The sequence below is a fragment of the Protopterus annectens genome, chromosome 10.part0 (genome assembly GCF_019279795.1).
Source record: "Protopterus annectens isolate FY-2018-M chromosome 10.part0, PAN1.0, whole genome shotgun sequence".
Lineage (NCBI taxonomy): Eukaryota > Metazoa > Chordata > Ceratodontiformes > Protopteridae > Protopterus > Protopterus annectens.
This window is the reverse complement of record NC_056744.1, coordinates 1,146,748,964-1,146,766,002: the sequence shown is the minus strand read 5'-3', so window position 1 is coordinate 1,146,766,002 and position 17,039 is coordinate 1,146,748,964.

The following is a 17,039-nucleotide window of genomic DNA, read 5'->3' as shown; positions in this document are numbered from 1 at the left end:
ACCAAACAAGGGAGGTCTCAGGACTGAGCCTTGTGGGATGCCACTTGTAGCTGGTTTGTGGTCTGACATGGCTCCAGCATTTCAGACCATGTGGGTTCTGTCCTTGAGCCAGTTTGCAACCCATCTAGTGACATAGGGGTTTCTATTGAAGCTGGTGATCTTATCTATGATGACCAAGTGGGGTACTGTATGGAAGGCTTTTGCAAGGTCCAGGTAGGCTGTGTGGTCCACCATCCCCTCGTCAATGGCCTTGGTGACTGTTTCAAATGACTCAACCAGGTTTAAGAGGCAGGATCTGCCCTTAACAAAGCCAAAATGGGTAGGATCCAGTGTCTGTGTGTCCCCAATATGTTTATTTCTGAGGTCCATGATGATCCTTTCCATAGCTTTGCAGACCAACCTAGTCAGGCTTCTGGGGCGATTGTTTGCAGTATCCGTTGAGGCACCACCTTTGTGGAGAGGGTCCACTGTTGCTGTACACTGCTCTTTGGGTACATATCATGTGTTAAGGCTGACATTGAACAGTGGTTTTATGTGTGTGTTCAATTCTGCTTGGGATTCATGTTGGACACAGCCCAGGACACCGTCTGGTCCCATTGATGCTGTATGTTTTCCTTTGGAGAGGCTGGCTGTTACCTACACATCTGTGATGTCAGGGGACCAGCACTCTGCTGGGATAGATATTTGCCCTTTTTGTGGGGAGGGGGACGAGAAGTTTGCACTGAACCTGTCAGCTTGGCTGTTGCCAATGTCTGTGGGTTTGTTGTATTGTTTGTCATTTTGGACTCATTCTGAACATACCTGGGGATTCCCACACAGGTTCCTACAATAAGTAAAGAATGCCTTGTGATTATTCTTGGTGTCCTGTACGATTTTTATCTCACAGATGGCCTTAGACAATTTTATGTGTGGACGTCATTTTTCAGTAATACTGGTCAGAGATGGCTTCCCTTTTTGTGATTTGGATCTATCATATAGTAGCTTCCTCCTTGTATTGTATGGTTTGTTTATGGCTGGGGTCCACCAAACAGGATGCCTGCCTTTGGAGGATTGGGTCTTGGTTTTATTTGGGATTGCATGATCCATGCATTAATGACGGTGTTCATAGAATGTGTTTATAAAGGGTTATGAGGTCTGGGCCGTATTTTCCACAGACACAGGGGCTGTGAAGGATTCCATCTCAGTTTTGAGGTGTGTGACATATGCTTTAGTGAACATTTTTCACTGTGGTTTTCTGGCCATGGGCTGGGGTGGGGATGTGAATATCCAGTGAGATTACTATCTGGTGTGATCATACCAGTGAGGGATACACTTCTGGTCCTGGGCATAGAGTCCCCATGTTGGTGATGATCAGGTCCAGTATGTTTTCCCCTCTTGTGGGAGTGGTAGCAAGTTGTTCCATAGCATTTTGGTTTATAAATTCTGGGAACCTTTGGCCTAGGGTGTTGGAGCTAGGGTAATGCTCCCAGTGTATGTTTGGGTAGTTGAAGCCGCCCAATATAATGGTGTTTGGGGAGATCTTCATATTTTCATGTGTTCTCCAGTCGGCCAAGTGTGGTTCCTGGGTTTAGGAGGGTGGTCTGTAGCAGGCTATGAACTGGAAGGCGGTTTTACCCACTGTTGGTTACACATGGGTAGTCTCTGATGCTTCATGCTGTGCCACCAACCTGGGGTGTGGGTATCTTTGACAAATATTGATACTCACCCTCCTTTTGTAGTTTGTTCCATGTTTTGCAGCTGTAAAGCATGGTATGAGGTGTACCTGTGAATGCTAGGGTGCTCTTGGGAGCCTTGAACCAGGTTTCTGTTACTGCACAGATATCAACATTCTCTATGCTGAGGAGTGCTTGGAGTGTGTGCATCTTGCAGTTTAGACTTCTGGCATTGAGTAGCATTACTTATACTTTCTTATCACTTTTGATACCTATGGAGGTGGGTTTGTGTTTTGAGCCTTACCTAGAAAAGGCACTATGGGGGTGACAAGAGCCTTTGGCAATATCCAATAGGCCACAGGTGATAGGTGAAATCCATCCCTAGCAAAGCATCATGTCTTGTCGAGCATCTCATCCCAGGCTGACAGGCATTGAATCCCCTTTCACTGACACCAATACTTAAGCCAATTGCTGTAATTGATCATCTTGTCTTCATATTGTGGCCTCATGTTTGGTGAGAGTAGGATGCTACTGAAAGTCATCAAGTTTGCATATACAACATGGTGGTAAATGCTGTTTAGCACTACCTTACATTGCTTAACACATGGCAATCATGCCTCAGGTGGTGCTGCAGGGCTGCCTATGTCGGATGCACATACTGCACTCCCTATACATGTTTGGCAACAGGTAGTGTCAAGTTAGACATCCCTTAATTATATGTTCGAGTCAGAGACAGGTATTATTTCCAGGGTTCCTACTGAGCCAGTGTATGTGCTATGCGTTGCCTCTTTGCCAAGGCCAAGGCATACTGGGCACGCCTCTGTCTGCCTACTGGGGCAGGCTCAGGTTGTTCCTCCTCCAAGTCACGCTCTGCCTGTGATGGCCTTGGCACTGGTGGGGGGCTGTTTGGCCCAGGCCTATGCTGGTCCTGTTGCAGCTGTTTTCACAGGATCATATTATGTAGCATAGCACATACCATGACAATTTGGGTACATGTAGTTGGTGAGTATTGCAAGGCTCCACCAGATGTGTCCAGGCACCAGAACCGTGACTTGAGCAACCCAAACACATGCTCAATTACATTTCGTGTTTGTGCGTGTGCCTCATTATGGCATTATTGTTCATGTGTGTGTGCATTTCTGATGGGTGTCATCAGTCATGGCTCCAGTGCATAGCCAGCATCTCCCACTAATGACCATGTGAGATGTCCCCATTGACAAATGTCTGGTACAGCTGCATAAGATGCCAGATATGGGAATCATGGTAGCTTCCAGGGAAGCCAGCACACACATTCATTATTATGCCCTGGGCATCACACACAACCTGGCAGTTGATGGAGGGGAAGCCCTTGCAGTTAATGTAGGCCTTACCCTGCTCACCGGCTGGTGCTTTGATGCGTATATGCGTGCAGTCTATTGCAACCACTCCCTCAGGGTATTCTGCTATTTGCTGGAAGAGATGCATATTGCTGGCCAATACCTCACAGGAACTGGGGAAATATACATGATCACTGACATGTGCTGACATGGCATCCAGGAACTGGTGCAGTACCCTGGATGCTGATGCCTGTGATATCCCCATCATATCACCAGTTGGTCTCTGAAAGGTACCTGTTGCTAGTATTCTTAGGCCAACACATACCTTGGTTTCCACTGGGATGGGTTCCCCTCTGTTGGTTCTGTGTGTGAGGCGTGGCCTGCACAGCTCCACAATTTGCTGCAGGAGGTCTCTGTCCACTCTATAGCGCTCCACTATCTCCAGCTCATGTAACCCCTGGTAGGTGACCCTGGGCCTGTACACTCTTCTCTGTCTCCTCACTGTGGGTTGTCTGGCAGCATTTGCATTGTCACCACCCTCAGCATGTTGCATATGTCATCTTATAACAGCAATGGCAGCCCCTGGAATTTTTTGTCTGAGTGAAGCTTTTTCAATTTTTACTTCTAGTAGCATACTCCAGTGTTTCAGTGTCTCTTGTGAGAAACAAACTGCACTGTTGTTTGCAGAGTTTTAAGTGATGGGCTGGGCTAGGCTAGTGCTCTGCCTGTGTTATTGCCTGATTTGGATTGTTTTCACCTGCTAACTCTACTAGTATCACCTGGTAGCTTCCTGCTATTTGTTGTGCTTCCTTTTTCCTTTCTGTTTCCTCAGGGGGAGCGACGCGCATACAGTCACAAACACGCTCACAGCAGCTCACACACACGCACACATGCTTAGACGGACTAAAACTTGCTTATTCAGGTTAAAACACGTGCACACCAGCGCAAACGCGCTTACAGGTCTTTAAACAGCCATATACATGCTTACTCAGGCTTAAACACACGCAATCACGCTTCCACGCGTGCACTCTGTATTACTCAAGTTTACAGGTGCGCACACGCACGCATACCCGCTCAGCAAGAAACTTTGGTGTTATCCACAGTATACACCTTCCATTTCTTGGCTTTCCCTGGCCTACCTGTTGACACACCTCTTTCCATGATGTCTAACTGACACCTAACAGATGCCACTGTCCTCCAATGAGCTGCACTACTTTCATACATACCCCCTTGTGATGTCACCTATCTCCTACTCTGTTCCTCCCCATATCCTACTCCTACACTCCACTGACTGTGCTCATTTGCTATGTAAAAGTGCGATTCACTATCCTAACACTCATTTACATAGGATTGCCTACTAATGCTTGGTTACATGTCTTAGACTGGGCTTCTCCCCTTAGCAATCCCTACTTGGTGGCCATGTTGTCTTCAGCCTGCTATTCCCTTACATTGAAATTTGACAATTTTCATAAATTCCATGTTTGTGGCTTTTATTGCCTTATTTTATGATTTTTATAGCGCACCCCGTTTGCGCGGTGCTATGCTATGCTTAAACATCGGAAATCGCCAGGAAAAAAAATTATTTTAATTTTAATTTTGCATCAGGGAAACTTTCCAATGGCCGTATATTTGGCCATTGGCATGCTTCCTCAACCATATGCAACCTTTATTTGGAGCTGACAAGGCTCCATTGTGCTATTTGCAGATGGTACTCAGTTGTCAACTGAGTACATTTCTGCAGCTAACACGTCTCCTACTCGGACAGGTTTCTGCTTCCTGGATCGCAAATTTACCTAATTTGCATGCCTTTCAGCTGCAAGTGAGGTAATTTGCATATCACAGCCCTCTCCGTGTAGGAGACGTGTTAGGAGCTCTCTTACATGCCCCTACAGGCTGTTCGTGGATTGCTCGTCGGACATGATGGCTGCATGGAGTCTTACTCTACTCGTAGACTCTGTGCAAGCCATCGTGAATCTGGCCCAATATGTTTTCTCCTGGTTTTAGTTGCTTATGGAAAGCACAACATTGCTGGGATAGTTTTCCCTAACTCCTGGAAAGATGGGATGAGCAGTAGATTTACAGTCCTAAATGAGTACAGTACTATGATTGGTTGGTTTAGCAGTGTTACTTAAGTTAGGTGAAATGTTCTAATGAGACATTAGGCAGGGGTGATACAAGAGCACAGTCAATTATTCAAAAAGTGAGTTTTAACAAGTTTCTTGAACTGTGATGGGGATTTGTTGTCAGTTATGTGGGCAGGAAGGGAGTTCCAGGATTTTGCTATACAGTGGCTGTAGACAGACTTACCAGCTTCATTGTTATATTTTGTTACTTTGAGGAGGTTTTGTGTGCTAGACCTCAAGGGCCTGGCTGTTGTATAGGGTTGCAAAAGATTTTGTAGGGCTGGGGTGCTTTCAGAGTTATATATTATTTTGTAGGCTAGTGATAGTTGATTGAGTTAAAGTAGTAGTGGTAGTTCTAGCCAGCTCTAGCTAGAGTTTTTTTAGGCATTCACAGTGATGTGTTCTGATGGGAAAGGTTGTAGCAAATTTGGCTGTCTTATTATAACAACTATCACATTTTTTTAGTTCAGATTTGCGGAGATTTGTAAGCACAGGGGAGGCATAAAGTAGGGTGGATAGTAGGTGAGTCCTCGCTATTGTTGATTTGGAGTGGTCAGTGAGGAATTTTTTATTGCGATACAGTAGGCCAAGTTTTTTATGTACTTTTTTATGGTTATAGAAATATGTAGGTCAAATCTAAGGTGATCATCTGTTTCAACCCCTAAGAGTTTGGTATGATTTGTGGGGGTGATTGTGGTCTTGTTAAAGGAGGAGATGAAGAAAGAATCAGTGGGAGGCGTGGCTCTGTGGGAGCTAAGGAGTATTAGCTTTGTTTTACTTGGGTTCAGAATGAGCCTTTGGTTTGTAATCCAAGTTTCTGCTAGGGAAAAGCATTATTGTGTTAGGGAGTGAAGGATGTCAATTGATTTGGCTGTGCATATTATGGTGGTATCATCTGCATATTGCACTATTGAGGCTTTAGGAATACTGATTGGGAGCTGATTGGTGAAGAGGGTAAAAAGAAGTGGCTCCAGGTTGGAGCCTTGGGGTACTCCTAGGGAGACTGGTAGGGAGAGGGAGAGTTGGCTTTGCCACATAACAGCTTTTTTCCTTCCCTCTTGGTAGTTTCTGAACCAGGAGATGGCAGGGGTGGTAAGGTTTAGAGTTGCTAGTAAAAGAAGGAATTTATTGTGGTTAACCATATCGAATGCTTTGGACGAGTCAAGGAAGGTGGCAGATACAAGGAGTCCATTGTTTCTGTGAGTATTGACAATGTTGGTGAATTCTGTTTGTGAGGTGGCGGTGGTATGGAAGGGTCTAAAGCCATGTTGTTGTGTTGCTATTAGATTATTTTCTAGGGGATATTTCATTAGTTGCTTGTGTATTACCATCTCTAAAATTTTAGATAAAGGGGGTAGTATGGTTATAGGGCGGTAGTTATTGAGTTCCAGGGAGGTTCCCCCTTTATGTAGAGGGATGATATGTGATATTTTCCAGTTTTCCAATCTACATTACTAAGTAACTAAATCAACTTTCTTCAACTAATAAAGACAATATAGCATGATGGGATTACAATTATAAATAAAACATCTGCAAACTGAGCTGCTGTGCACTGTGCCATATTTCATGAGCCTGTGGAGAATTAATTTATGCAAAACAGAAGCTGCATGCCTTCTGGGCACAAATTAACATCAGTAGCTATACACACATTATGAAAATTAGCTAGTTACAAAACTTTGTTTCAAAACAAATAATTGATTTAACACCATGATTTTTCCTTACTTCAAAGCATTTATTTCTCTCTTAATTCTGTGAACATGCATTGCATTGTGGATTGCCACATATAATCTAAAGTATTTTTTTTACTTCATTAGCTACTGCAAAAATATGATATGCAATACATTTGGATTAGCAAAACTAGTAATACTCCTGTAATGTGACAAAGACTTTGCATATAAACAACAAAGTAACCTTTTTTCAGTTGCTTTCAAGTCTCCTTGCTTACTAAAGCAGTTTATCAACAGCACCTCCTTAACTGAAAACCAGAGAGATGTTTCTGCAGCTAGTGTAGAGGGTTTTAAACAATAGAAGACTAGTTCTCTTGTTAACAGGCAGTCGTGAGGCTATGTTCTATGGCTATTTTGGTTGTACAGCTAGATGTGAATTCCCTGAGAAGAATGTTAGCATTTTTCATTTAACTACTTCTGTCTGTGTTGCCCATTTCCCTTCAGAAGCCCTAGGTCATAAAATTCCATCATTTCAGTTCTCTTCTGCATGAAGATATTAGCTAGGCCTGGGAAGTATAATAAGGTTTCTCTAATTCTTTGCCAAGTATGCTGTTCTCAGACCCATAGGTTCATAGGGTCATAGGTTGGTACTAGACTATTGGTCCTATGGCCTATGGAAGCCTAGCCATAACAATTCCCTGGATATTTCTTCCCACAATATTTACTTCCCTGGACGCCTGTCTAGTAGGGTGACTGACACGATCCCCGGGGTGAATTTACTATCTCTCATCCAATCGTCAAGGTTCCTTTTGAAGAGGGCCAAGGAGGCACTCTGATTGACATGTATTGGCAGTCTTTTCCAGAGTATGGGGAGTCTCTGGGTCAGGAACCTATCCCTCCAGCATGTTTTGTTCATTGGGATGACAAGGTTTAGATCCCTGGAGTGTGTGGCTCTGAGGGATTGGGATTTCTTTAAGTGGAGCATGTCCAACAGCTCAGGGTTTGACATGGCCTTGTATGTTAAGCAGAGATCGCCTCTGAGTAGACGATATGCCACAGAGTATAGCTTGAGTTTTTTTAGACGGTCAGTATAGGGCATTTGCTTTAGGCCTGTGATTCTTTTAGTGAGGTATTTCTGCGACCTTTCCAGCTGTTGCAGATGTCTTGTGAGGTACATACCAAATGGGGCTTTGTACTCTATAATGGGTCTAATGAGGGATGAGTACAGTGGGACAATGACCTCCTTTTTTTTGGATGAAAAGCCCTTAGTGATGAGGTGTGCCACATAGAAGGATTTCCTGACTGTTTTAGCGATGTGGTTATTGAAGGTGAGACCACTGTTCACCTGTGTCCCTAAGTCTGTTATCATACATTTGGTGTTTAGTGTACTGCCACCTATGTGATAATTCATGGGTACATGGTTTTTCCCAAAGGGGATAACTATACATTTCTTGGCATTGAGCTTGAGCCCATGCCTCTGGCACCAAGCATCTGTTTCTGTAAGGCCCTTTTGTAGAATATCCACATCATTTGGGGATTCAATAATGGCTCCCAGTTTGCAGTCATCTGCAAACTTTGTTAACCAGAGTCCCTTAGTGTTGGCCTGTACTTCAGAGAAGTAGATGCCAAACAAGAGCGGTCCCAGGACTGAACCCTGAGGTACTCCACTTGTCACTTGTCTGGAGCTGGATATGGAGTCAGCTACTTTTACAGTCTGGGTTCTGTCAGTAAGCCAGTTGGCAACCCATCAAGTGATGTAGGGATTTATGCCCAGCTTAGTAAGTTTATTTATGATTCCAGAGTGGGGGATGGTGTCCAAGGCCTTGGCGAGGTCCAGATAGGCTGTGTGGACTGCCTTACCCACGTCCACAGCTCTGGAGACTGATTCAAAGAAGCCAATCAGGTTCAGGAGACAAGAGTAGCCCTTCATGAACCCAAACTAGGTGGGGTCCAGTGTTTGAAGGTTGCCAATGTCTTTGTTTATAAGTTCCATGATAATGCATTCCATGCCCTTGCAGATCAGGCTCATCAGACTGATGGGACAGTAGTTCCCAGGATCCAAGGTGTATCCCCCCTTATTGAGTGGAATAACTGTAGCTGTGCACCACTCAGTGGGCACGAAGCCTGAGGTGAGGCTATGATTAAACATGAAACTTAGGTGAGATGCCAGTTCATTTTGTAGTTCATGTAGTACACAGCCCGGGATGTCATCTGGTCCCATGGATGCTGCATTCCTAGCTTTGGAGAGTGCGGTTTCTACCTGTGTGGCCATGATTACTGGAATTTGGCAATCGTTTGGTATTTAGATGGGCCTTTTAGGGGGTGAGAGGGGGTGAAGTTGGCACTAAATCGATCTTCCAGAATATTGGCAGTATCCTTGGGATCAGTATATTAAATGCCATTCTGTTGTAGCTCAGAGCATATCTGAGCATTGCCATTTAGATTCTTGACATAACTATAGAATGCCTTGTGGTTGTCTTTGGAATCTTTGGCAATTTTATTTTTGTAACTAGCTTTGGAGGATTTTATGAGGGATCTCATCTGGCATTAAATGTTTGTACCTATAAGGTATCGGATATACTCAGTGTTCCACTTTCTTATTCTGTCTGAGTTTGACCAGTGATCTAGTTGTATCATCTTATAAAGTTTGGCCATTAAGGTATTTTTACCCTCCCTTTTGCTCTTATGCTGTTGACCCATCATCCGTATTAGCATAATTTCTAGCCAGCAAGGGCTTCTGCCTAGCTGTTATAGACATTTAAATACATTCAGGATCAGTATTTTCACTGTAATACAAAGAGAAGGAATGAGTGAGTTTTGTTTGCATCATATTTTAGACCTTGTCAAAGAAAAGAACTAGACAAACACATAGCGCTGGACAAAAGACTTCCATAGTTTGTAAGTCTTAAAGGACTGCTAGTTATTTAAATAAAGTGTTTACAATACCTACAGTTTCAGAAAGGAAAAATTATTGCATAATCTATACATTATGCATCATTTAAACAATCTGGCACTTTCCATGTTTGAACAGCACATCAGTTTTTCCTTGATTGCTACAGCTGATTCTTTATCCATGTTCTTTTTCCATGTATGTTTGATTTCTAAACACATATGCACTCCATATGTACATTTTTTCAGCTTGACTGGCTTGTTGAAATTCACATCTCAATTTCTTTTTTTTTGGATGTTTGCTTCATATGTGTTTTACACATGGGAGGTCTGAGTAGACAGCTTAAATTAAAGCAAACAAATACTGCTGAATACAGTCAAAATGAAGACAACAGTTGAGCAGAAAAAACACCTTTATCAAACAACAAAGCTTTCAGGTATAAAACCCTTTCTCAATGATTAACAACAGGCACATTAAAATCATCCATTTAAGTACAAGCCCAACACATCACATGACCCGCAGCCAAGGTCACGTGATTAATCAAATATAAAAATATTGAAAAACTTAATACATATGAAACATATGCATAAAATTATAAAAAGAAATAAATGACAAAATACAAAATACATTAATAAATTAATAATGCATTAATAAAATCATTTCAATTTAGTGTACTGTATCCTAACTAACACCGGTTTTAATGAAACACCTGCATTCAGACCAGGAGGTATATCAGCTGATAACCTCACAATCCATTCATATTCTCTAATATCCAGTAAATTACATAGGTCCCCACCTCTAATAGATATATTGACATAATCAATGACTCTAAACTTAAACCTATGCGCAATTCCACAACTTATAATGTGCTTAGACAAGGCATTCGTTTCACTGCCCCTCCTTATGTTGGATTTATGTTCTATAATCCATTCTTTAAATTTTCTTGTCGTCTTACCGATGTAAAAAGAAGGGCAGGCTTCACATTTTGCTAAATAAACAACATTATTTGTCGTACAAGTAGCAGAGCAGTGAAACACATACACTTTTTTAGAGACAGGATGAATAAAACTATTGCCTTGAGATAGGTCATCATCAGTACATTTAAAGATGTCAGCACAACAACTACAATTATGGCAACAAAATGTGCCATTACCCAATGCATTATATAAATTGAGCATTACATTTTGAAAATCTTTATACCCCAACATGCTCTTAATCGTCCTCATGTTCCTGTATGTAAAGTATGGTTTATCACCCACAATTGACTTAATATCTTCCTGTGCTAAGAGAACTTTCCAATACTTCCTCACTACGCCTCTAACAGCATATGACATTGTGTTATATGAGGTAATGAACCTTAAGCCTACCCCACCCAGTGGAGTACTCAATGAACCACTCACATTCGTATCTGTCCTTAAAAAAATGGGTTCATATAGCGTACATCTATTAGATAATATATGTTCTCTGGCCTGAATTAGTATAGCAGTTGAATACCCACTCTCCCTAAATTCATTACAAGTCTCATTCATTTGTTCTAAAAATGCATGGTTATCAGTGTTCAATCTACTAACCCTGGCTAATTGTGCCTTGACTATACCCTTAAAAACATGAGGTGCATGCATACTAGATGCATGTAGATACCTACCAGATGACACCTCCTTCTTAAACACAGATGTATTAATAATACTATCCTGCTTCTTTAATACAATATCCAGAAAGTTTATAGATGTAGTTGAAAATTCAGCTTTAAACCTCAAAAAGGAAGTTGTATTATTCAGGAACATAATATAATCCATCAACTCATTCGATGTACCCTTCCATAAAAAGAAACAGTCATCCACAAACCTCTGATAGAAAATGAGATTATCATTCAAAAAACTTTCCCCATTGAAAATATATGACCTCTCCCACTGATAGAGTACCAAATTGGCATATGTGTTCGCCACAGGTGTGCCCATTGCCACACCTGTTTGTTGCAGATAATAATTCTTATCAAACAAAAATACATTATTTTTCAGTACCAAATCTAACAACATACAGACGTTCTCAATATGCCTGGCGGAGAATGTAGAATAATGTGTTAAAAATTCTCGTATGGAGTCTAACCCATGATCATTCGGGATGACAGTAAACAGTGATGTAATATCCATCACCACCATATATACCCCATTGCAATCCATGTTCAACCCCTTCAAACCCATGTACCAAGACTTAAGTTTAATGAGAAAATCAGTACTATCCCTAAGCACTGTCTCACATTTATTCAATAATGGTTGTAGCTGTCTCTGCAAATACAGAGAGATGGGCTCAGTTATCCATCCATTCCCTGAGACAATAGGTCTCATTGGGGGATTATCTCGAGACTTATGTAATTTCGGAATACCATAGAGTTGCGGTATAATGGGGCTAGAAACAGTAAAAAAATGAAACAAATCTAATGAAATATCACCTGATAATTGAAGCTCATATATACACATGTTAACATAACTAATATGCTTCTTCACATCCAAAAGTGATATCTGTTTAAATGCTATGCCATCCCCAAGCAAAGACAATACAGAACTCATATAGTTATCCCTATCTAATACCACTGTAGAGCCCCCCCCTTGTCTGCTTGTTTAATTACGATACTTGGATCTTCCTTCAATTCATTTAAGGCCATAAATTCAAAATATGTGAGATTAAAACTGCTAGTACACTTTTTAGATGCATAAATCTGCCTTATCTATTTAATATACAATATGATTGTGCTTGGAAAATGTAATATTTCTATTGCAAATATGAACTGCCATCTAGTTATAGGGCAGCTCTTAGTTTTGCAGCTATAATATACAGCGTGTGACCAAATGTGAAGCTAAAGCACTAATGTACTTTGTCAAGCCAAGGCCTAAAGGAATGTCTGTCTCTGTCTCCTCACTGAAACACAAACATATCTCACTCAGGTAATTTATTTTAATGAGTTTTTGAATGGTTCGAATGTTTGCTGCCTTTCTTTAGAAAATATGAATATGACTTGTCGGAGTCTTTTATCATTAGCCACAGGAAGTAAAGAGTTAAATTTATTAAACAAAAGACAGTGTCAGATATTGCTAAAAAAATAGGAAAGCCAATCTACTAGAGAATGGCCAGATAGCCAATATGAATGACATTTGTTTTTTTATTTTGAATAAGAAGGTATCAACCATTTATTTAACTTTATTTTCTTTTTAATATATTTAAGTGTGTTTGCTTGTGCTTTTGTGTGTTTTTGTTATGTATTTAATGGAGAAGGATTTGCATCTGCTTTAAAGTTATACTTGACTGGTACTGTATGCTCCTATATCTTGCCATCCAAACTGATATTTCTCTCTGAGTCTTCATAAGAATTTTGCTGCCATACAAACATATGCCAAGGAATCCAGTTTCAGGGCTACAGGTTAGAGGTACCATGGTCACTAATCATGAGTGGGCATGTGTTCCGTCATATGTCTTGTCATTTTTTAACATACTACATTTACAGTGTATACTTTTGTATGAAGTATTAAATGCAATGTATTGGTTTGTTATAGTCGGCAGTGTATTAGTCAGTGCAGATTGCTATATAAACTCTGGCTATTATGGCTGTATAGGGATAGTAGTACTAATCCAGCTTTTATTTCTCTGTTTAAAAACTGCACCTATTTCATGGGCAGCTATAGTTTATATGCGCACATTGGTCCCCACCACCACGGACATCAGCTTTCTGCATACCTTATGTTACTCATCCCCCACAATGTGGGGCATATCATGAATATGTCTGTTATCAGGTAGGTTTTCTCTTCTCAGTGAAGTATCTCAACATCCATCCATGTCTAGGAGAGTAGAATGTGTGCACTGTGCCCTTCATACTGAGGCTGCAAGGTGCTTTTTACATTACCCCAGTTTCACTTAATGTGCTGGTTAATGATGAAAGAAAGTGTGTAATGGTGGTGGAAAGCATCAGCTCCTGCCTACATGATGATGCAGTTCTTTTAGCACCTGGCATGCTTTCAAGCTGCTGTTCTGAGAACTGATTGAGAGCCCGTCAGAGTTTATGATGTTAGCATTTCTCCAGCATTCTCCTCTCTAGTCTCACCCCTGAAAGAATTGAGCTAATGGCTATTTAAGTCACTAGGCTACTAGCCAAACCTGGATCTTCCTGGTCTTAACCAGGGCTTCATCCCTCTGCACCATGGAGCTGACCACATAGTTACATTTAAGTTAAAGAAATGAAGCTTCCATCTGTCATTCTGATTAGCTGTCTTTCCCTTTACTGTTGAACCCCACACAGACCAAAGTCGATGGTATTTTATAGTGTACAAATGAACTTATTTTAGCTTTATGATCACTGTTTTCTTTACTACTAATTACATGTCAGCTTCTAACCAGTCAGTTAAACTTCTCTACTTAGAATTTTACAATCTGATTTTACTAGAAAGTATAAAAATCAGAATTGATACTAGTTTGTAGCAGATATTTTTTATCATTGTTGTATTATTTATTACAAAGTAGTGGACTGCTGTGGACATGAATCATTTAAAAGCTTGTTGAAAAAAATGGCATTATTATAAATTGAGAATGCCACTGTATGATAATAGTTGTTACACCTAACATTCTGGTACCTTTTTGTTAAATATCCAAATTACATCTGGAACAATATTCATATAACATACACAATGAAATCAATATTTGCTAATTTTTTTCTTGTTTATTTATTGACATTTGTTTACTGGGAAAGTTCGACTGGGTAATAAATACCCATTTTCAGCAAAGGCCTGTGGACAAAAGCTCCAGAGAGTTAAATAAGACTGAATAAAACACTAGCACACATGTAACTGAAAAAGGCATATATACATACAGTTTGATAGTGAAATACATAGGTGACAATAAGGCATGAGGAGACACCAGTGATGTAAAAATAAAAATAAATAAACAAAGATGATTAAATATGACAGTCAGTTTAAACAAAAGTATCAGAAGTATAGTCTACTATGCTAGGAAATTATATAAAAGACACAAGTCCACTCCAAGAGTGGGGAGAGGGCAGGAGTTGAAAGGTAGAGATTGATAGTATGATGAGAGGTTAGGTCAGTAAGACTGTAAAATATCAGTTAATATAGATCATATAAGCGAGCTGCATAGGCATAGCCTGTATAAAATATAACACACTTACAGTTAAGACCTAGCGATTATTTATTTGTCATCAGCAGACGAAAATGTTTTTTGTCAAATTCAGGACATAATAACTTGTGTCCTTCTAGCTATTAGTCTATGTTATCTGCATAATATGTGACTAAAGTGCAGCAAAGAGAATTCTCTTGGGAAACACATGCATGCATATTTGGAAGTTTATGACATGGGATGCCTCGTTACAGTTTTATTTTAATTATAGTTTATGTTTAGAAGAAGGATGAAAATCTCAACAGTCTGACTGCGTACATTTGGAAAAAAATGCTGAATTTGTGGTTCTTGTATTTCTGTTATGTCTGCATTTTGGAAGTGGAATTAGCTCTCTAGCCAGAATGATATTATGTGGCTATTTAATATGGGGTTCCCATTAAAGTTTTGAGGATGTTAAGTATGTTTCACAGAATAGTGCAAATGTTAATACAATTTCAGGAGCTACATACTAAGTTTGAAATGACTGCATCTTTGGAGAAGTCCCCCTTCTGTAAGGTACAGCAAGCTCATAAGTACAACTAGTGGGAGCAGAGGGCTGCTGTCCCTCATGTCAAAAGTCTTTTGATATGCAGCAGTGAGTTTTGCAGTTTACTGTTATTTTGTCCAAATAATATTCAACTTTTCCTTGTTGCATGAACTGTCCTTTTGAGCCGCAAACTTCTGAAAACAACTTTAACATGATTGTCAGCCTTCATACTTTCTTCCAATGAATTCAAGGCTTCCCACTGAATCACCAAAGGCCAAGTGGTACAGCTATTACAAAGGCTTATGAGGAAACAAAGCTTGTTACAACAATTTAAATCAATTCTTAATTCGCAAACCATTTCATGGTTGCCTCAGGTATGTTCTGAAATGTTAGCTGTGGATCTTCAAAATAAACCTAGTATCAAACCTTGCCTGTACTTTTCAGTCTTGGTAGAGGGTTGGCAGTACATCTACACTTTAATGACAGTCTCATTTGCAATAGATTTGGCAGTCATTTTGCTTTGATTTTTTATTTCTATGAACATAAATTGTTTCTGCAAGGCTATAATTCACATATTGCCTCCTTCTTTCATTTCTGAAAAGGTTATTGTTCTCCAGAGATGGTAAGGTCTGAATGTTCCTTCATCATCATTCCAGGGGTTACATGTGAAAAATATATTGTATTAGTGGAATAGGAAATGTCTTATATTGCTGTGCAGTTTTATGCAGGCATATACAATGATATTTTATATGTATTTAAATATATATATATATATATATATATGTGTATGTGAATATATATATATATATATATATATATATATATATATATATATATATATATATGTATATATATATAGATGTATATAGATATACATATGACATGCTGGACAAGCCACGCTGCTTCGCAAGGGACAGCTTGCACCTGTCACCCCTGGGCTTCCGGATATTGGCAAAGGCTCTTGCCACCCCCATAGTGCCTTTTTTAGGCAAGGCTCAAATTCTAAACCTACCACCCTAGAACACAAAAAAGGAAAAAAACTAAGGGTAATGCTGCTCAATGCCAGAAGTCTCAACCTCAAGATGCACACACTCGAGGCCCTTCTCAGTATGGAGAACATCGATGTCTGTGCTGTGACTGAAACCTGGTTCAAGGCTCCCGAGAGCACCCTGGCACTATCAGGCTTTACCTCATATCATGGATTCCGGCCCCAAAATCCGGACAACACCAAGAAAGGAGGGGGGGTGTCTATATTCATCAAGAACACCCACACCTCAAGGTTGGTGGCAACGCACGATGCATCGGAGACCATCCAGGTGCAATTAACCATAGGCAAGACTGCTCTGCAATTTGTAGCATGTTACAGGCCACCCTCTCAATCTCAGGAACCTCACATAGCTTTCCTGAAAACACTGGAGGGGATAAATGTATCTTCAAACACCATCATACTAGGTGATTTCAACTACCCGAATATAGACTGGGATCACTACTCAAGCCCCAACACTCTAGCCCAAAGGTTCCTAGAGTTCATAAACTCAAATGCCATGGAACAACTAGTCACCATCCCACAAGAGGAGATAACATACTAGATCTCATCATCACGAACATGGGGTCACAATGTTCAACACGGTATACCCTTCACTGGTGAGATCAGACCATAAACTAATCTCACTGGAAGTCCACATCCCGCACCACCTGAGATAAAAAGACCACAGTGAAGAACTTCTCAAAAGCCGACTTCACACTT